At 32.4% G+C, this 22,380-nt stretch overlaps 1 protein-coding gene and 1 long non-coding RNA gene across 2 annotated transcripts in view; both read left to right on the plus strand.

Annotated features, from left to right (window-relative positions):
* stg1 (stargazin-like protein) overlaps positions 1-22,380 on the plus strand; it is a 415,841-nt gene that overhangs the window by 226,919 nt on the left and 166,542 nt on the right. The gene's annotated exons all lie outside the window — the stretch shown is intronic.
* Positions 4,705-8,010, plus strand: LOC135266537 (uncharacterized). The gene is made up of 2 exons (XR_010334635.1): positions 4,705-7,681; positions 7,729-8,010. It is a non-coding gene; the product is annotated as an uncharacterized LOC135266537 (long non-coding RNA).

Consider the following 22,380-nt stretch of genomic DNA (forward strand, 5'->3'; position numbering starts at 1 on the left):
TTTAAATCCTGTAGGTAACAATAATTTGTAAAATCGGAATTAAAAAAGTTTAAAAAAGCTTTCAAGTGTGCTCCAACCGAATGATCGAAAATAACTGATTAACAACATAAATAGAGCACTCATAACTTGAAGTTCTCATTCAAAAAAGCGTAAAATATCTACAAACTCAATCGAAGCCAAGAATCGCAATTTGAGAGCTGCAAAGAAAACATTTTTACTACTTTCGCTGGGTAAATACAATAAAGCTCAATTTGCTGAGAATTTCTGCAAATCCGCAGACTAGAAATATTGAAAACAATAACTCTGAAAACTCTTGTCTTAATTATAAAACCGACTACTTCACGATACAGAGTGTCGCAGAAACAACAGAAGAAGCAGTGTTAATTTAATCACATCTTTGTGTTGCATTAGAAGTTCGTCGTTTTATGTTTATCGCCATTCTTTTGAGGGTATAAAAGAAGAAACAAACAATTAAGTGACAAACCATGTTTGCCGCCTCTCGCAGCAAAGTTTCAAATGAAAAATATCTTTTTTAATAAATTGCAACAGTCATAAGCAGGCTCTTAAGTGGAGGAGTGCACGTTTTACCACGCGAATCCATGGCTGGAGAGCCTTTAATGTCTTCATTAGCTGCATCGAATCACCACACTCACTTCAGCTCTTGAATATTTCGATTGTAATTGTGCACGTTTCAGGGCTGGATTCACTTATAAGAAAATCGTTCACATCCGACATAATTAAATTTGACTTCTAATAAGTGAAAAACTACGGCTATTAAGCGTCTTTGTTGGTGCTCAAGAAGCGTGTAAACGTCCTGTATATTGAACGGGACTTAAAACCCAGTACAATAATATTCAACTGCGAACTTTTGATTCGATTTGTTTTATTTTGTTAGGCCACGATTTTAGATTTCAGAGCCGTACTTTGACAATTGTTATTAATTAAAGTAACGGGAGATGTGATTGCCAGAGATGAAGAACCGTGCAGGTGCAAGTCGTAATGCTTCATTACTTATACTAGAGCACTTTAGTTGGATACACCACATTTTCTCGTTACTCGCTTATTACAAGACATCACGGTTGGTATTCGCAAGAAGGATGTTCTTAGAAAGTAAGGAAGAACGGCGAAACCAAAAAACTTACCGTAATTCCTTTCGCTTCAAATATTACAACTTCTCATCAAATATCATTCAAAAAAACATTTTACAAAATATATATAAAAAAAATTTTTTTTAAAGGCTCCATTTAGTAGGCTGTGATACGCCTCATCTCACAAGATTACAAACTTATCTCTCAAAATCATAGTCCACTTTAACCGAAAATTCCAGGGACAGGTGAACTACAACTAAAAAATTAAGTTGGCAACATTGGAGAATATACAGAGATGGTAAAAAGTAGGCAGCTTATACTTATATCATGTATTTCTACACTATTTAATGATGTCCGCTTAGTTTCAAAGTCATCTAATAAAATAAAATAAACGAAAAATTTTGTACATAAAAAAACTCCATTGAAAATGACATGTAATTTTATAAATAAGTTGGCAATCTGGAATAATATTTAGACAAAAATTGCAAATTATAATATGCCTCATATATTCTATCTCTACCCAACGTTGCCAACTTATTTCTCAAAATCATAGCCCACTTTAACCAGAAAACCGCGTTTAAAATTAAAATAATATTGGATAATGTTTACAGCAAAAAAAAACTGGCAAGTTTTACAGTATCCACATCTTTTGTTTTTACACGAATATCGCCAAGTTTCAAGGTCGTTTAATAAAATAAGAACAAAAAAGTGGTAAAACTACAAAAATCTAATTTGGTGGCTTGTAATTCTAAAAATAAGTTGGCAACTTTGAATAAAATTTGGATAAAAAATGCAATTTTTGATATGCTTTATTTCTCTACACAATGTTAGCAACTTACCTCTCAAAAACACAGCCTACTTTAATCGAAAATTTCATTTCCAGGTGGGATATAACTTAGAAATTAAGTTGGCAACAATAAATTAGAGCTTTACAAAAACGGTAAAAAAGTCTTCTTTGTATCTTCTGTTATTACACTATTCAATATTGCCAACATAATTTTAAAATCATTTAATAAAATAAATATGAAAAATTTACATACAAAAAATTCGAATTAGCACAGCTTGTGATTCTAAAAGTAATCTTAAATAATCTTTAAACAAAAAATGTAAAATTTTATATGCGCCATATCTTCTATTTCTACACAATATTGCCAACTTATCTCTCAAAAATCATATCCCTCTTTAACCGAAAATCTTAGTTCCAGGTGGTGTGTAAACTGTAATTTTAAAATCAAGTTGGCAACATTAAATAATTTACAGAAACAGCTACAAAATAGGCAAATCGTATACCTATATCTTCTGTTTCTACTCGATTCAATGTTGTCACCTTAATTTCAGTCATTTAATTAAATAAGTAAAAAAAAATTGCTACATTAATGAAAATCTAATTAGAACGGTCAGTAATTCAAAAATAAGTTGGCAACTAAATAAAATATAGATGAAAAATGCAAATTTGGTGTCATATATATGACACAACGTTACCAATTTATCTCTCAAAATCATAGTCCACTTTAACCGACAATTCTGGTTCTAGGTAGAAATTAAGTCGGCAACTTTAAATAATAGTCAGCGACTGTAATAATTGGCACGTTTAACAGTCATATCTTATGTTTCAATACAATTCAATGTGGGTTTCTTAATTTTAAAGTCACTAAATAAAACAGGTATCAAAAATTTGATACATAAAAGAATTTTACTAAAACGCCCTGTGATTGGAAAATAAGTTGGCAAACTTGAATAATGACTGAAGATCCAAATTTCAGAATGCTTCATGTAGTTTATCTACACAACGTTGCCAATTTATCTATAAAAATCGTAGCCTACTTTATTCGAAAATTCCAGCTTCAGCTAGAAATTAAGTTGGCAACATTAAGTAATGCACAGCGACTGTATTAATTGGCACGTTTAACACCAATATCTTCTGTTTCCACACTATTCAGTGTTGCTTACTTAATTTTAAAGTCACTAAAAAACAGATATTAAAAATTTAGTACATAAAATAATATTATTAAAACGCCCTGTGATTCAAAAATAAGTTGGCAACCTTGAATAATGTATAGACAGAAGATCCAAATTGCGATATGCCTCCTGTAGTCTATCTCTACACAACGTTGCCAATTTATCTCTAAAAATCGTGGCTCACTGTTAACCGAAAATTCTAGCTCCTGCTAAAAATTAAGTTGGCAACTGCAAATAATGCACAGCGACTGCAAAAATTGGCAAGTTTTATACCTATATTTTCTGTTTTTACTATAAAAAACGTGTAAAATTTAACATACAATGTATCTGCCAAAATCAAAGCCCACTTTAATCAAAAATTCTTGTTCCAATTGAAATATAAATTCAAAATTAAATTGACAACACTGAATAATGTACGGAGAGAAAAAAATGGGAAATATTTTACTTATTATATCTTCTGATTCTATACTGTCCGTATTGTTAACTTAGTTAAAGTCACAGCTCAACCTAATGGAAATTTAATTATATTCCATTTCAGTTAATAGAATTTTGCAACAGCGCATTTGCATTTTTTTGAATGAAATCGAGCACAAATTGAGAATTTCTGCTTTTTTTAGCTCAAAGTGTGTCGCTGGGATTTAGTTTAACACATAATTCTGTTCTTATACATAAACTCTTAATTTGTGCTTTTTTTCAAATTTCCAACGCCCTGTTACAATTCTACTATGAACTGAAATGGGATATATACTGAAATTAAATGTTGCTTTGTAGCCAATATTCACGAGTTTGGAGTTTGGGTTTATCAAAAAAAGTAAAAGCATTTTTAGTGAATCAGGGAATTGTATCAGTGAAAGGTCATCGTCTCTCGGTTTTGACTGATTACTGACGTTAAACCGCATTTTAATGCGATTAAAATTATACGAAAAGATCTTATGTTCATCGATCAGAATTAAAGCGCTCCTGAAAAATGTCTTATCGGATCTCCCGTATGATAATTGTATATTTTATGCGGTGACCCTCTTTAAATTGAGACGCTCTGATCTTGACTTTGATTTCGATTGATGTAACGTCTAGGGAAAATCGGAACGGAATGATTTCGTGGTCGAGCTTTCAGACACTCTCTCTTTTAGTGGAAATTGGGGTGAATTCATTAAACGAAAATTTGAAAATGTAACCGATGAGAGCGGCCGTAATTACTTTTATTTAAGGTTCTCTTGTTCGCTTTGTGCTTTTGGAAATCTTTCTGGTATTTGACTTGTCTTTTTGTGGATTTTATTCAAATGTCAAAAGCAGCGAATTTAATAAATGTTAAGCAACGTTCCGCCTTTGGAAATTTTCGATTCTAATTTATGCAAAATAATAAATATACAGTTCTATCGTGTTTAATGAAAAAATTAAGCATGATATTGCTTCCTATCAAGCTTTTTACCGAGATATACGGTAATTCGTCATTAAATAATTTGTTCTACATCCTTCGTAAAAAATAATTAGCCAATATATTATAATTTTTAGTTTTATTTTCCATAATTGAGCAGTTACAGGCTTTTTGTATTTAACTGCACTTTTTAAAACCTGTTGAGTGATTTCTATCTAGACACTTACTCGAAACGGTCAAATGTTTCAACTCGTTTAATCGAAATTATCTTAATTAATAACTGGTGTTAATGCGTAAAAGAAAGGCTATTTAAAACAACACAAAAAAAAACTTACCGAGTGGTCCGTCAAAGTGCAGATCGATGTAAGAAGGAAGAAGTAAGGAAAGAGGAAGAATAGGAAAAAAAGAGAACCTTGACGGTACGGCACAATTAAATTAACGATTAATAAATGCCCTGTAAAATGCGGCGTGTGGCTGCCACCCGATCGCTTCTCGACTACTACTACTCTTATCTCTTAGTAAGAAGATTACAAAAACCCCTAAATGAAAAGAGGCGCTAACATTCCCCCCGACCGTTAAGGAATGAAGTTAACTAAAACTAAATTATCAACTAAAGAAAAGAAATATAAGTTCCCTTCCGCATAATAATAATAAATATTAAATTAAATTAAACTGCAAGTAATTGCATCCACCCAAAGAACAAATAACTAAAAACAAAATTATAGGATCAAAACGATCACTGATTTGGAAGGGGACATAGACGAACTATAGGTCGTTTATAAAGACCATTGGGAGTTTTGACGCTGGCGACGCGAACTATCCCATCCTTGCCAGGAAAGACCTCTTGAACGACCCCTAATGGCCAATGCAACGGTGGGGTGTTATCCGTCCGCAAAACTACGACCGTACCGACCTTTATTGGAGAAGATGGCTTATTCCATTTTTGACGAACTTGCAAATTATGTAGATATTCCATGTGCCATCGTTTCCAATACGTTTGCAAAATTTGATCGAGCAGTTCTTTTCGGGTTACTAAATTAGTCGACATGTCTAAATTTTGAATTGGTAGCGATTGAAGGGGCGTCCCTGTCAAAAAATGAGCAGGCGTCAAAGCTAACGGCTCGTTAGGATCCGAGCTGAGCGTACACAATGGTCGAGAATTTAATAAAGCCTCTATTTGAGTAATAACCGTCGTAAATTCTTCATAAGTCAAAATTTGGGTGCCAATAACTTTAGTTAAATGAGACTTCCCACTTTTAATGTTTGCCTCCCAGATTCCTCCAAAGTGAGGTGCTGCTGGAGGATTAAATTTCCATACTACATTTCGTTTTATCAATTCATCATCAATACTAGAATGATACTCTTGTGAGGTCACAAATTTTGACAAATCGTCTAGGGCAGTTTTAGCTCCAATAAAATTTGTACCACAATCGGAATACAAAACCGAGCATGGACCACGACGGGATAAAAAACGTTTAAAGGCATTAATAAAAGTCGCAGTGGATAGGTCAGAAGCCACTTCTAGATGTAAGGCTTTGGTAACTAAACAAATAAATAAGCATAAATAAGCTTTCTGGCTTTTTACACCTCTACGACGAGTCAGAGTGATATAGAAAGGTCCGGCATAATCTACACCACTGTGCAAAAATGGTTTCGCTTCTGTAATTCTAGGAGCGGGCAAATCCGCCATACATGGGAAAGTTGCGCGAGGACGAAATTTAAAGCAATAATTACAGTTGCGAATGCGATGTCTAACAACATTTCGTGCAGCTAGAATCCAAAATTTCTGACGCAACAACGACAGTGTAAGATGCGGACCAGTATGTAAATTACGTTGGTGAAAATAGTCTATTAAGAGATCCACCAAGTGGTCTTTTTTGGGCAGCAAAAACGGATGCTGCTGATCATATTCTAAATTTGAGTTTGATAGACGTCCTCCTACTCTAATAACTCCATCTTTAAGAAACGGACATAAGGCACGAATTTTAGGCGAACAAGGTTTATTTTGCTCTAACAAAGCTAAATCTGAAGCAAAATGTTCTCTTTGGACAAGTCTAACTAGCGTTAATTCAGCGGTTTCTAAGTCTTTGAGTGTAATAGGATTTCCTTTTGGCAATAACTTAAGAAATCTGAGAACATATACAACTGCATTGCGCAATTTACTATACGAAGACGATCTATCTATAAGTTGTCGTAAAGGGTTGACACAACGTGAGAAAGTGACGAGAACTATCGGTTTCTCTTCGAGTGGAGGTTCGTCTGTATTAGTTGAAGAGTTAATAGGCCATAACTGTTCGTCCATAAATAACCAATTAGGACCAGTTAGCCAAATCGGGTGGTTTAAAAGGTGCGCCGGTGTTAGACCCCTAGAAATTGGGTCGGCTGGGTTTTCCTTCCCATCGACATGATACCAATTAACCGACGGCACTAATTCTTGAATTTTTGCCACGCGATTTGCTACAAAAGTGTGCCAACGATGAGGAGATGCGTTTATCCAGTTAAGTACGACCGAAGAATCAGTCAGAGCAACAATGTTTTCTATAATTAATCGCGATTGGAAAGTGCTTTCTACAAAATGGATCAGTCTAGCTAAAAGAAGCGCAGCACAAAGCTCTAATCTGGGTATCGAAAGTGACTTTAACGGAGCAACTTTTGATCTAGCACAAATGATTCTAACAGTAGGTACCTTTTCTGGAACTTTTACATACACTACCGCTCCATAACCCTTTTCTGATGCGTCTGCAAATCCAACAATTGTCACAGGTAAATTACTACAAGTTCCTAAATGACGCGGAATTTCAAAGTTTTCCAAAAGATGCAACTCTCCTTTTAAAAGACTCCAAATTTTTTGTATATCAGCCGATACAGGATCGTCCCAACCAAGTTTTTGAACCCAAATTTCCCGAATCAATAATTTTGCATATAAGGTAACGGGAGCCAACAATCCTAAAGGATCCCAAATGCGAGCAATTATTGACAAAATATTCCGTTTCGTACATTCTATGTCAGGAACACTAATTTTAAAACCAAGCAAGTCGGTTTGCGGATGCCACTGAAAACCTAAGACCTTCAAGGAATCATTGCTAAATTCAACGGGCTGAAAGCAGCGTTCCGATTCTAAAATTTCTGACAATAATTCATTAGAGTTTGTTGTCCATTTGGTTAAGCTAAACCCCCCGGCCCTAAACAAACCAATTAAATCGCGATACAACGCAATAGCTTCTTCACTGGTAGGAACACTAGTTACAACATCGTCCATGTATGTATCTCTATTTACAATTCCTGAAGCTAACTGAAAATTTCTAGATTCGTCCGAGGCAAGTTGCTTAACTGTACGAAGAGCTAAAAATGGCGAGGCTTTGACTCCAAAAGAGACTACATTGATTTCGTATGTTTGGAGAGGTTCATTAATCGAAAATCGCCAGAGAATTCTTTGAAAGCATCGATGATCGGGATTAAGCCAAATTTGTCTATACATCTGACGTACGTCAGCGGTCATGGCTACAGCAAATAGTCTAAAATTCAGTAGCAAAGAAACTATATCGGTTTGTAATTTTTCACCAGTATATAAAACATCGTTCAAAGAAAGCGAATTACTACCTTTGGCGCTAGCATCAAACACAACTCTCAGTGGAGTACTAGTACTTTCCTTAAAAATAGCATGATGCGGAATGTAAAATGAAGATTCGCTATTCAATCTATGTGGCTCTACTAAAGACATGTGACCTTGCTCGATGAAGTCTTGTATTGCATCGCAATAACTTTGATGAAATGCTGGCATTGAGCGAAATTTTCTTTCTAAAGCTAGATATCTTCGAAAAGCGTTTTGAAATGAACTACCCAAATTAGGAGGAAATTCTTTAAAAGGAAGCGAGACTATGTATTTTCCGGACGGTTCGCGTTTAACCGTAGAAACGAAAAGTTCTTCACATTTTGCGTCATCTTTATTCAATGAAACACTGGGACTGGGAACCTCTTCCATTGACCAAAATTTTTCAAGTGCTTTATCTAGAGGTGGTTCCTCAATCAAACAAAATGAATGTGTTTCACAATTCGCGGCTACATGTGGTATTTCGCCCATAACTATGTATCCTAGTGTAGTTTCTAAAGCGATTGGGCTTCCAAGTGAACTTTCTACTTTGTTCGGGCCTAATATTTGCGGGAACAATTTACCACTAATTATTCCATCGATTTCCCCCGACTCAAAAAATTTCTCGTCGGCTAGCGGAAGATTAAGCAAATTTTCTATAGATGATTGCGGAATATTTCGATCTGGCAAATTGTCAATAATTTGATCGATAACTAAAGCCTCGAACTTGTATCTATAATCTGAATTAAAGCGAGAAGCAATGACCGTATCTATTTTTCCTTTTATAGGATGCGTGATGGCTCCTATGCCTTTAACAGAAGCGTTAATTTTTCTAATTGGCAAATTTAAGCGGGTACAACAATTTGTAGTAATAAAATGCGATTGACTAGCGGGGTCTACTAAAAGTCTAACTAATTTCCTTTTCGAATTTGGAGCGAATATTTCTACTATGGCGGTAGCAAGCAAAGTGTTACTATATCTAGATGATTTAAAGCTAGTATTTGAAGCGACACAAAAACTATGGGGCTCGCGGGAAGTACTATTAACGTCACTAATTGGAACCAAATCCTTTTTAGCAGGCTGTTCTGATGTCTCAATGTGCGGTTTATCAAAATGAAGCAGAGAATGATGTCTTTTTCGACACAAACTACAAGTGGTTGTCGATTTACAAGCGATTATTTTATGTTTCGGACTAAGGCAATTTAAACATAAAGCTTTATCTTTGACTAATTGATATCTTTCCAAGGGACCTAACTTTAAAAGCTTCGCACACTGATAAACTAAATGAGAAGCCTCGTTACAAATTGGACAAATATTATTCGATGCGCGATTACTAACAACAAGCGAATGGGTTCTACTAGGTTTACTGAAAGGAGCGCTATAGTTCGTTCGATTGGCTGTTGTAGCAGTTGATTTCAAAGTACAAGCTAAGATTTTTGTGTGATCCTTTACAAAGTCGACAATTTCCTTGTACAAAGGAATTTCAGATTTTTTCTGTGACAGCTCAAAATGTCTACGAGTTTGACCATCTAATTTTGAAAGTGCGATTGAACTTATAATAAAGTCCGAAAGATTTTCTATGTCTACTTGTTTCAAAGCGTTCACCGCTGTATCAAACTTTTCCAAAAATGTATTTAAACAAACTACCGATTCATTTTGTAAAGGTCTAAAGTCAAGAATTTGCGACAAATAAGTACTAGCCAGAAGACGTTTATCATCATATTTTTCTACGAGCGCTTTCCATAAGATGGGATAATTTGCTCCTGTTGGTTGTATTCCAGAGCAAACCAGCAAAGCTTTACCCGTCAATTTTCCCAATAAGTAATGCATTCTAGTAATATCGTCTAAATCGGGATTTTCGTGTATTAAAGTTCTAAACGTGTCATAAAAAATTGGCCAATCGGACATTTCCCCTGAAAATTCCATCAATTCGATCTTGGGCAATTTTGCTATAGCTTTCACCGGCTTGGGCAAACTTTCAGTTTTTGTAAAAACCTTTTTTGCTGCTTCTACAATGTGACAATATAATTCGTCCACCGCCTCCAACTCAGCAAAGCTAGGCGTATAGTCAGAGTCGAGTTCTAAACTTAATAAATTTATCGAATCAATGCAATTACTAAACAATCGGCGCGTTTCTTCTAGTGTATTATATCTAATTTTAAAGTTTTTGCAAACCGTCTCATCATCCAGGTTTCTAGAGTCGTTATATAAACGCTGAATTCTCAAAAAAAGTGATTGACGCTTGCCTTGAAGAGACTTTAATTCATTCTCTTTAGTTGGAGCCATGATAAATTTAAACGAATTTCTAATAAGCGAGGACGTATGCGAGCAACAGCGACAAGAGATAAGCTAAAGCGATAACTCGATAAGCGAAGGGTTTTTGCAACAACGCGTTCCAAAAATAGCGATACCAATGCTCTAGATTTAACTAAACGAAGATCCGGTGGCTCGAAGGACCAAATGTTAATGCGTAAAAGAAAGGCTATTTAAAACAACACAAAAAAAAAACTTACCGAGTGGTCCGTCAAAGTGCAGATCGATGTAAGAAGGAAGAAGTAAGGAAAGAGGAAGAATAGGAAAAAAAGAGAACCTTGACGGTACGGCACAATTAAATTAACGATTAATAAATGCCCTGTAAAATGCGGCGTGTGGCTGCCACCCGATCGCTTCTCGACTACTACTACTCTTATCTCTTAGTAAGAAGATTACAAAAACCCCTAAATGAAAAGAGGCGCTAACAACTGGAATTAATAAATTATTGTGACTATTAAGAATTCTTCCAATAGTAATGTTATCAGAACTTGCATTATTAAGAAGTTTTATAAATTAATCCAAATTTAAATTTAAATTATCGTTTTTTCGCAAGTGCAAGTAGATACTTGTGTCAAACCTGTTTCCAAATCTAAATTAATGACCAAATTTTTAAATGTGTCGACAATAAAATAAATTTAAACTCATCTCTAGCGACGATCTATAAATTGTCGATTTTATAATGAGACAGCTCATCATTTTAATTCAATCATTTCGGATACCAGTTACGGAGCTGCCTAAAGAAAAACACATTCGAAAATTTTTGCTTACTTTAATTTTTTGCATTGAACTGAGTTACAGTGGTCAAAACCAAAAAAGTAAAATCGATTTTGCAGCAAATTGTGTTTCTTTTTTAAATTATAGTAAGTTATATTACAGTTTAAATTAATTAGAATATTTTTGTTAAACAGTTCTTACTACCCTTCTTGTGTAATACATTGTTTTCTGGATAATGACCATTTTACTAATCATTTAATTTTCTTTCATGTCTGGACAACTTAGGTAAGTATTAACATTAGATTTAGTTTAGGTAACCTCAGTTGTAAAAAAATATGTATACAGGAAGCACCAGAAATATTCTACTAATAGAAATTGATAAGTAATTTTTTAAATTTAAATTGTTTTGTTTTGGCTACGGAAGACTATAAATTAGGAAACAAAATTATCTGCACCCAAAAAGTAGTACGGTCGAATAAAACATGAGAGCGCTTTGAGCGTTATACTATCTCGGCGCCAAATCGTTGATTTTAAATTAATTTAATTAACAAACTGAGAAAAAAGTTTTCTTAAAGAACATGAGAAAAAAATTAATTGAAATTTAAAACTTGCACTTCGTCCCGTATAAAAATACGGGAAAACAAAACGCTGTAAATACGATTAAATATACAAAAATGTTATGAATAAATTTGTATAGAATAAAATTTTCTTTAAATAGTCCGTGAGAGCAAATCCTTATCGTCAACGTTTTAGGCCCCAAAGACGTTAAAAAATGCTGAAATGCTGGTGGTTAAGCAACGAAGAGTTATATTAATTCATACCTAAACTGTAGAAGATAAAAATATGATGTCGCAATTTTTTGTAAGAAATTTAGTACTCTACAACTTTGTTCCTTAAACTGTCTTGGTATCTTCAACTGTATTCCCAGCAGATTGATAAATATGCGACGGTGCGCAAAGAATTATGGCTAAAAATGATCAATTTCCACTCCACCTTATATTTTTGTGATTACTGCCAATACGGTTAAAGATACAAAAAAGCGTAAAGAACAAAGTTGAAAAGAATTACATTTTCTACAAAAAAGTCGGAAACACTATATTTTTCCATCTGCAATAAATAATAAATAAATAAACTTTTCAGTAGTTGACCACCAGCAAAATGAAGCAAATAATCCGTCGTTTGAGCACCTTTGAAGGATTTTGAAGCCTAAAAAGATAGGGTCTAGTCTCGTAGAATTTTTTTGTAGAAAACTTAACTCTTTTCCAAACATTTTTCTTGCATCTGTAATCGTATTCAAAGCTTTTTGAAAAATATGAGACAAAGTGCAGATTGATAAATGTTTGAATTTTTTAAAAATATATTTTACGATAAAATTTTGATGTCTTTCTATTAAGAATTTAATTTTCTTTCTGCCTGTATATATTTTTTGTGTTAACCGTTATACAAATACATTTTTTGAAATTCAGTGCTCTGAGAACTTGCGTTTCACCTGATATTGTTGCAAACGCAGCGATAACGGTTGTAGGTGCAAAAAAGGGTAAGGAACACAGCTGTAGAAAATTAAATTTTTTCCAAAAAATATACGACACCACATTTCTGTCTTCAAGGTTTAGATACAAATTAACTTTTCAACCGGTAAAAAAAACAAATTCTGTCTGGACTCTGGAGCGTCTTTGAACGACTGGCGCCTAAATGGTTGAAGATAAGAGACATGGTCCCGCTGACTTTTATGCAAGAAGTTCAATACTGTACAACTTTCTATTTAATATTTTTCTTGTATCTGTAACCGTATTATCAGAGTTTTAAAAAATATGGGGCCGAGGGCAAATTGGTAAAAGTTAAAAAAAAATTAAACATAGTTTATGACAGATTTTTTTGATTATTTTTATTTCTAACTATTTAGAATTTAACACTCTATCTGCCTGTATTTTTTCGTTTGCCATGTCCTAACCATTATGTAAATAAAAACATTTTTTTAAACTTCTTCCACTGAAAACTTAGACGAAAATGGAACAACTGCGCTCTCTGGCGATATTAACAAAACTATGGAGGACGGGAACGTTTTATTTGTACGTCGTTTCATGTCCTAACCTCTAGATATCCCTAGTCTTGACCTAGCTGAGGTTGAAATTTGTTCCATTCTACTAAGATGATACAATTATTTATGTTCTTTTCATTTGATACACTGAAAAAATGATAAATAAAAATTAGTTGGCTGTTTTCCTGTTCTGCTTTGCTTTGAAACTGCCAAAGTTTGGTTACGCCCGTTCTATAGTGTGAAAATTTTGAAAGGGAGGTGAAGTAAAGAAGCTAACTTTGAAATTAAGCGCTGATAATTCACTCACTTCCTGTACACTTGATCTTCATTGCGCTGACAGATATGAATTTAGTACCTCATTTCTCATTCCTTCCACGCAACTTTACAAGTTTTTGCTATGTGAAAAAATAAAGTGCGAGCACATCATGCTAAACAAAAGTGAACTCGATTAGTTCGAGTGAGAGTATAATGTGAGACAAAACCACAACCAATTACCACAGTCTCCGCGATCAAAGAACGGGAGTTTAGCTGTATTAGGACTGATAACACTGGGAAATGTCACCACGTTATTCTAAAGTTAAGTCATTTATATCAAGTTAATCTCCATTCAGAGATTCCGCTGATTTCCGTAACTAATCGAGCAGGAAAATTATTATAGGCTCAAGTTCTCTGAGGGATCAGCGAGCAACAGGAATTATTTTCCATGCGTAAAGTGGATCATAATATCCAGAAACAGTTATCATCCCTTATGGTTTGCTTGCGTCCTTTATACGGCTTACCAAATGGGAAGTTATAGCCCCGGTTCGTAATTCCAATTAAACTTCAGACGGATTAAAAATCATACAAAGTATTTCAACTAATATATTCGCTGCAGGCTTAAATTGAATACTGTAAAGTTAAATCCACTTTCCTTTAAACAGACGATAGAGAGACAAACAAAAAGGAGGGTAACAACTATTTAAGATAGTATTTTTGTCAAGCAATGTTATTCAATGATTTTAGAAAATTTCGCTAAAATTTTGATAACAATGTAACAGAGTTGGTAGTGCTAACCTAATCGCGGTTTCTTGTAACAACATTTTAGTCACGGTACAATTCTGCTAACAACAAAAACTTTTAGCGAGTCGTCAATATGGGATAGAGACAAGCTCTGTTATTACAAATCAGGTTATCGGAAGCGTATTTTAAATGACTTTGATCAGCTGCCGCATTGTCTGGAATTACATTTACTTGTTTTATAAAAGTAATAAAACTTGCTTTTTATTACCGCATAAAGATAGAAAGTATATAGAAGGCTCTTTGCTTTATCTTGTTGTAACAAAATCGAACATCTAACAAATATTAGATCTTGCTTTTTTTCAAAATAATTTAAAACCAGATGGTGAGTTTTTATTTATAAACGAATTTCCAGTTGCCGGAAAGAGTCTAAGGCATAATTCGTTTTCAGGACGTTTTTAGTTACAATTTTTATTCTTTGGTAGACCCAAACATTTTCATTACCCCTACTTGTAAACGTACGCAAATCAAACCGGATTCACAGGTGCAATATGAAGCACATTTTGAGTGAGTATTTAGAATTTTAAGTGCAAAAATGAACTAAACTGACTGAACTAAGATACATTTAATATCAGTTTTGATCAACGTAGGTGATTTGTTAGCCATTTAAAAAAAATTGAAAGAAACAACTTTCTATGCAAACCGAAGAGAGAAAAAAATTACAATTTATTTATACCTAATTTGTTGATTCTTCGTTTTACTATCAATAAAATTAAAATTTTAAGACTAATAATAGATTTTCAATAAAAGTAAAATTTTACGAATACTTTAGTTTCTGGCTGAAGAAAGGCGAGATTTTTGTAATTTTTCATATAGTGTGGTGATTTTTTGAATTGTTTTAGCAAGATCTTAAAATTTAAAATACTCTACAACAGAATCTGATTTTCCACCAAATGTAGTTTTTCTGCTGATTTTGACAAAATTTTGCTCAAAAATAAGCTCGATTGAGAAAAAATAATATCATTTACCATTTATTTCGTGATTTTTTTTATCTCTTTGCAAAATAAATTAGACTCCACCTAAAAAATATTTTAACAAAATTTGAGAAAGTCTAACAACCATTTTAGTACAGGGTGCTCAAAAACTGGCGCACCAACTCAGTGGTACGTTATTGAGAAACAAGTGCAGATTACGGGAAAAATGTTGAAAAAATTCCTAAAGTCATATTTTAAAAAATCTGGAGCTACAAACTTATTGTGTTAACTTCTTTAGTTTTCATTATTTTTTTATGTTTTTATGTTTCATACCAGGTAATCGTTCCGTAACAAAACGATGAATAATTATTTTTAAATTTACTATCACATTTTAGCAGTTTTTTTAATTTAAAAAAAATAAAATTCATCAAAAAAATCACAATGTGTAGATGTGCCAACACTGGGAATTATTTCCTAGGAAACCGTTTGAAAAATAATTTATTTTATTGTTGCTCAAATTCTATCGCGATCATGACTGTTAGACAACGTTGCCACATATCATTTATCTAAAATCCGTTATTTATCAATAACTTTAATACAAAGAATTTTTTTACTATTTTTACCTTTATATGTAACCAGTTCTCTACCACACACCATTGAGTTGGTGCGCCATTTTTTGAGCACGCTGTATATTTGTGAAATTTTTAGATCTGTTTTTAATAAAATTTGGAACAAGAATTGCGCTTTTAGTTAAAAAACAACGTGTTCAAAGAGATAAAATTAAGATAATTTTTGATTCAAATTCAAACGTGCTTAAATACTCAAAAAAGACAAAAATATAACATTACATTTGACCAAAACTGATTGTTGAAATAATCCAATTTACACGAAATTTTTGCAAAATCTTTTTCAAAAAACTTAGTTTTTCTCTCAAATATGTGTTTAAGTATTCAAAAAACGCCGAATTCTCGCAATTTTCGATTTAACTTAGTGAAATTTTGATTTAATTTTCCTTTTATTTCCAAACTTTGGAGAGTAAGTATTTCTTTGTGGCTGTAAACCGCATTAAAACATTCTGAAAAGGAAACAAAAATGTTTCATTCGACTAATAATAATAAGCATAAGTTATTTTTCAATCTGCTTTTCATAAGAAGTTGAGAATACACCTTCAAACACGTGTTTATTTGCTTCAAAACTGAGTTGAATCAAATGCAACAAGTCAGCTTAGCACAATCCTTCCGAATTAAGTTCAAATGCACTGAATATCGGAAAATAAGCTAGCCCTAGCGAGTTGGTAAAGTTCATTATTCACCTTGGTTAAAAAAATAAAAAAAAAATTACTCCCAGCCGTAGATACTAACGCCCTACCTACCTCACCGAAAATTATTTTCAAAGATACAGAGTGTTTCTGAAATCAGTTACAATACAAACTTATGTTTTCTTTTAATGAAACACCCAATTTTTTGCATTTTTGAATGTAGCTTTTAAAACTTATGATTTTGACCTAAACTTTAATTCGTCTATTTTGCTTAGTTTTGGAAATACTTTAATTTTTCTAACAAAAACATGCTCTTTTTTAAAGTTTATTAACCAAAAACTTAGATTTCTAGAGAAGTGGGACTTTTACCACTTTAATGTACGGCTGAAGGAAAAAATACTTTTCTATCATTTAAAGATGAATAATGTACTTTACCAACTCGCTGGAACAGCCTGTATACATAACATCGATTTGGCCCACATTTTGTAACTTTTTAACCAATATTAGCGAAATTAATGTAAATATCTGTTTTGACCTGAAAAAAAATGTGCTTTAAATCTCGAAAAACACAATAATAACATTTTCGATTTATTTTACGGCCTACTCTTTTAGCGAAATTTTGCGAAATGTTATTAGGTTTCTGTCTGGAAAACTTGCGAAAACATTCGAACAAAAACATGTAGTGCTAAACTTAACTTATTAGTGCGTTTAGGGTATTCTCTAGCGAAGTATCGCAAGAAAACAGAATTTAACACAAAACAACAAAATTTGAACTGGAACTTTTTTTATAATGAATTTCTAGTTCAAAAGCAAACTAAATCGCTCAAAATGAGCTAAATCAAATGCGTTTGTTTTGTTTAATTTTGTCCCAATTCACAAAAATTTAACTTTTTAAACATTAGAAATTAGAAACATTGTAAAATGTGGAAAAGATACAGTTGTACTCTTAGTGAATTTAATTTGAAAAATTATAATGATTAAACACCCAAGTTTTCCGTAACTAAAAATACTGCTAATTTTCCCAACGAGCTTATTTGTGATTGTAAGAAACTTAAAATATGCGAAAAATATCGCCAAGCGGCGTAATTACGTTGTTAACTTAATACAGGCCAAGAAATGACGGTTCATTAAGCAATTTACTAGATGTAATGTGTTGTTGATTTATATATGCAAGAATATTCTTAAAAATTTTGATTAAATTTGTATAATTGAAAACTGTAAATTACACAGAAGGCAATGTAGTTCAAAACCCACTGTGCTATAGCGATTTAAATAAATTATAGGAAAACAAGTTCATAACTAACTCTGCGTGATCATTAAAAATTTAAATCCTCACACTCAAGTTTTTATCCCAAACCGAAATGTGTAAAGCTATTCATATTTCTTTTATGTTACTGGTAGTGACATTAGTTTGCAATAAAAATAGAAAATTGCGCGAGAAAAACTCAAAAGACTCTCACTCCATTTTATTGCCGGTACATGCACTAAATGCATATTGCGTTCTTGCAAGAAAAATTAATTTTCTTTCAGCATAAATAAAGCTGTCGTCTCGTATATGCGCTTGTGAAAATGCATTCGGAATTTCTAATATACTTCCATTGTGTGCGCACTTTCAACCTTTGATAAACATTGTATTCGAATAATAAAAATTAATTGAAGCAACATTAAAAATTTCATTGCAATTATAAAACGAGCAAATACCTGACTTTCTGTAAGTTGTAAGTGTTGCTTTGTTTCATATATGACAGCGTTAGTGCAACGGAAAGTGGAAATTCCATATAAAGTATCTCGTTTCAATTTATTTCTTACTAAAAGGAACAAACCTGCCTCAAGCTATAGATAGATCAATAGATATACTCATGTAGTGATGCGCATTTTTAAATGTCTTTAATCTCACCATCGTTAACATAATTTGATAAAAAAGGGATCTATTATAACTGTTTTAACGAGAAAACGCTTGATTTATTTATGTTTGACGTGTTTGAGAAATTGACGTCAAAACTATCACTGTTTTTTGGACAAAAACTTAGAATTATTACACTTATTGCGATTCAAGTTATACCAGAATTTTGTTTTAACAAAACTGATCATTTAAACTGTGAAAGCAAATCCTATACTCAACTCTACATTTTTACCGAAACAGTTAGTAGTAGTTGAAAGATCGTTAACTTAACTGAAAGGAAAATGAATACCCACCTAACTAAAACTACTAACCATTTTTCCTCTTTTCTTCTATCTAATTATGTAAATCACTTTACGTTTAATTATACCGGGATACACCTCCTTGTGATACCAGCATTTTAATGACAGCTAATAATCACTGGAAATCCAAACAAAAACAGTAAATTGGCTTGGAAGCGTAATATTAAATCGAAATTAAAACTCAAGAAACAGACTGTTGTGGTCAGTTGTTAGTTGTTACAAGTTCTAAAACAATTTATATACACAATAACAAATACAATTCTTTTCTAATAGTTTCATATGAAACATGGACTTTAAAAATCACTTGCGGCCCATGAAAATTTCTACTTAAAAAGTTATAAGCGGGATAATAACTACTGAGTCTCTTGATTGGTAAAAATTTTTGGTTTGCTTGACTTGATTCTTTGTGTTAGAACAGGGGTCTAGGGATAAACAGATATCAAAGAGGAATATCTAAAAAATTAAACACAAATCTAATTTATAATTAAAAAAAAGAAAGTAAACATAGGCAAAACCATTCTCATGAGAGTACCAATTTCTTTTTGCAGCATGTAGGTGCATGAAAACTTAAACTTAATAAATTAGTAAGGTTGTACAAAAATAATGTAGTTTATTTTTGGCAAAAAAAATTAAGAGACCAAACTTTGAAGAAAGTAGTTTTTAAGAACGAAAGTCTGCTTCAAAAAATTTCTGAATCACTTTATTTTGACCACAGAAATTGTTTCGTTGGTTGGCTAATTAAATTGGACAACGTTTTCAAATACGTTTTGTCAGTTTTTCTTCATAAAATTGTACTGATATCTTCAATAAAACATTATCTTCTGAAATCTTCTAAAAAAGTATAGGTAATCTAGATTTAATATCAATGACCCAGATTTCTAAGATTTATTAATTTAAATATTGTTTTTGTTACATTTAAATTTAGCTATGTTATACTTCAATTTTAAACAGTTTTCGCAAAGTTGTTAAAGTTCTTTTCTTTCTCACAAATTTAAATAAGCATACAGCACATAAAAATATCATCAATTATTAGTTCTTAATTTTTATTTACTTTCCTCTTTTTTGTCTTATTTTTTGTTTATTGCATTACATTTCTTATTATTATTGTTATCATTATTATTAAGTATTAGTACAATTATTATTGTATTTTGTTTTCGATTATGTTTTCTACTCGTTTAAGTTAAAGAGCCTCTACAATTAACTTCGACAAATAATGACCAAATAAATAAATAAATAAATACATTGGTCTTTAAATCCCGATGTTGGAAAGAACGAGTACTCTTATCTTTTTCTTTATAAAAATATATAGAAACTACTAAAACAAGTGTTTTTCAATCACCATTCAAAAGAACTAATAAAAAATCTCTAAAGTCAAAAACATAAAATGTTCTTTTAACTTTTTTTAATATTATTAAAATTGACAGAGTTTGGGTGACTAGAAGAAGTAAAAGGATAGGTAGATTGATTCAAAAAATAATAGACAAGAATCTTAAAATTTTCTTCTGAATTGGAATGCAGAGGTCGTTTTTTTGATTTAGAATTGCCTTCACTATGAAAAAAAAAACGTTGTAGTTTGTTTTTACATCCTTAGAATGTAGATTCTAACGAATACGGAGTGATTTTTTTTTGAAATATAGTAGGTGTAATCTCCACTTTAAGTCGGAATATCCGTCAAAAAAGGCAATGTAAACGAAGTGTCTGTTTTGAGTACTTTATTCTGAAGTCGATGACATTTGAGAGAATGACATTCGGTTGTATATTTGAAAAACAATACTAAATGCAAAATCTTAAATTTTTTATAATTCCTTTGACAGTTTTTTTTGTGAATGTTTTTGCAAATTTTTACAATTTCTTTAATGGAATGTATTAGGTTTTGACGAAGTAAAGTCGAGGTTCATATTTTCCTACAATTTTCGTTGGCAATTCATTAAAAATTTAAATTTGTTTGCCGACTAAAATCTTCTATATCTCAGAAACTATAAACATTCCAATGACGCAAGTTGTGCTATTTTGACTTTTTTAGAGTTCTCAAAATAAATAAAATACTATAAAAAACTATACACAAACTTTAATTTTAACAAATAAAAGAGAACTGAGAAAATTACACCCTTCATGTACATGTTATGCTTTCTAAGATGTGATATTTTTTTAATAGATAAACCCCTACATAAAGAACATAAGTTTGAAGCTCATTTTTCTATTACATTTTAAAGTTCAAAAAATAGTAGATAAATCATTAAATCAACATACGTCACGTCAAAAATAAACTTTGTACCAAAGAAAAAAAAACCGAAAATATAATTTGAAAAACTATATTATTCCTACTTGCTTGCACTACGAGTAAGTGAAAACACGCTCTTGAAAATTTTTTAGTTCAAAAATTGAGAAGGTTCCTAATTTTTGTTTTAATTGTTTTACGTTCAATAACTTTCCAATAATTTAATACATTTTTTATTGCGCTTTCCTTTCCTAGTTGCCTTTTCTACTTATTCCCAATAAACAAACTGGTACATATTCTAAATATGCTGCAGTTCCTCTACGAGTACTAATACCAAAAGAAATCAAAAGACAATTGTTATATAAAAGTTTTGTTTAGACCAATTTTTCCTAGCTCTTACCTGTTGGGAATACTTTTGAAAAAAACGCTTTATTTTATTTTTTGATACAACGCTTATAAATACAGTGTGTTCAAAATTGGATGTTCATCAAGTTGACTATGAAATTCAAACTCAATGTACCGCTTCGTCTAAATGACTATTGTAGTTTTTCTGTCAAATCTTTCAATTAGCTTTTTACTCACTTTTTGCACTTTTCAGCAAAGTTTTGTAAAAAAGTATACTGTTTGTCTTGATTTATGTTTTATATTTCCATGTTTTTGTTGTTTTTTGATGGATGTGTCATTTTGACGGCATTCATAATTTAAATCAAGCGGCACATTACGTTCAAATTTCATAGGTTGCTTAATGAACAATCATTTTTGAACACGTGGTACACACTTCAAGTATTGTAATTTCTTAATTTTTCACAACGGCCACCTACATTTTGCCTAAAAGCGAATGATTCGAATGATTGTTGTGAAGAAGCTCTAGCGGAATGTGTGTTTAATTCATTTTTAAGCGTTTCATGGCCTGTAGTGGATTCACCTTCTTATTATCATCCAATAGTCCATTATTAGATGTTCGAAATTGCTTCCTAGTCGACATAATTGCACTGTCAACTCGGCAGATACTTAATAACACTGGCCATAATCACTGGTAATTATATAAAGCGAATGAAATGGATGGGAGTGGTGTGTATCAGTGAACAGCCGCCATAATACACACAACAGCTACAAACCCGCTAACACGCTGGATTACCACAATTATTCAAATTAAACACCATTCCGGTCGGATAATGTTATAATTAATTGTGACGGATTCCTGAAAGGGACATCTTGAGAGAATGTGATTAGACCGTCCTTTATTCATCACGGTTTGCCCTCAAGGGTCGACGTGGAAGCGGATCCTCGCAGGCAACGCACTCATTTTTCGCATACGAAATCACCAAGATTGATCCTCCGGAGGCAAACGTGGTCACATTCATTTTGGCAAGGCTCGTGTTAATGCGTGTCGCACGTCATCCTGATTTATTACCGAGACAGACAAAATTTTCCAAATTTGGAAGTGCAACGTACAATTATACGCCCAGACGCAGACTCGAACAAAAATTAAAATCAGAGTAATTTAATAGTTTTGTGCGGCCTGAGGCCAATTGAAAAGCTAGACTAGTTGTGCGTGTTCTGTTCCAAATGGTATATTTGACTAGGATGGAAATTGGATGGCGCCTAACTAACCCTTTAAGTGGTCGCCACAAACAGAATCCTGCTTTTTTTTCT

The sequence above is a fragment of the Tribolium castaneum genome, chromosome 6, assembly GCF_031307605.1.
Source record: "Tribolium castaneum strain GA2 chromosome 6, icTriCast1.1, whole genome shotgun sequence".
NCBI lineage: Eukaryota > Metazoa > Arthropoda > Insecta > Coleoptera > Tenebrionidae > Tribolium > Tribolium castaneum.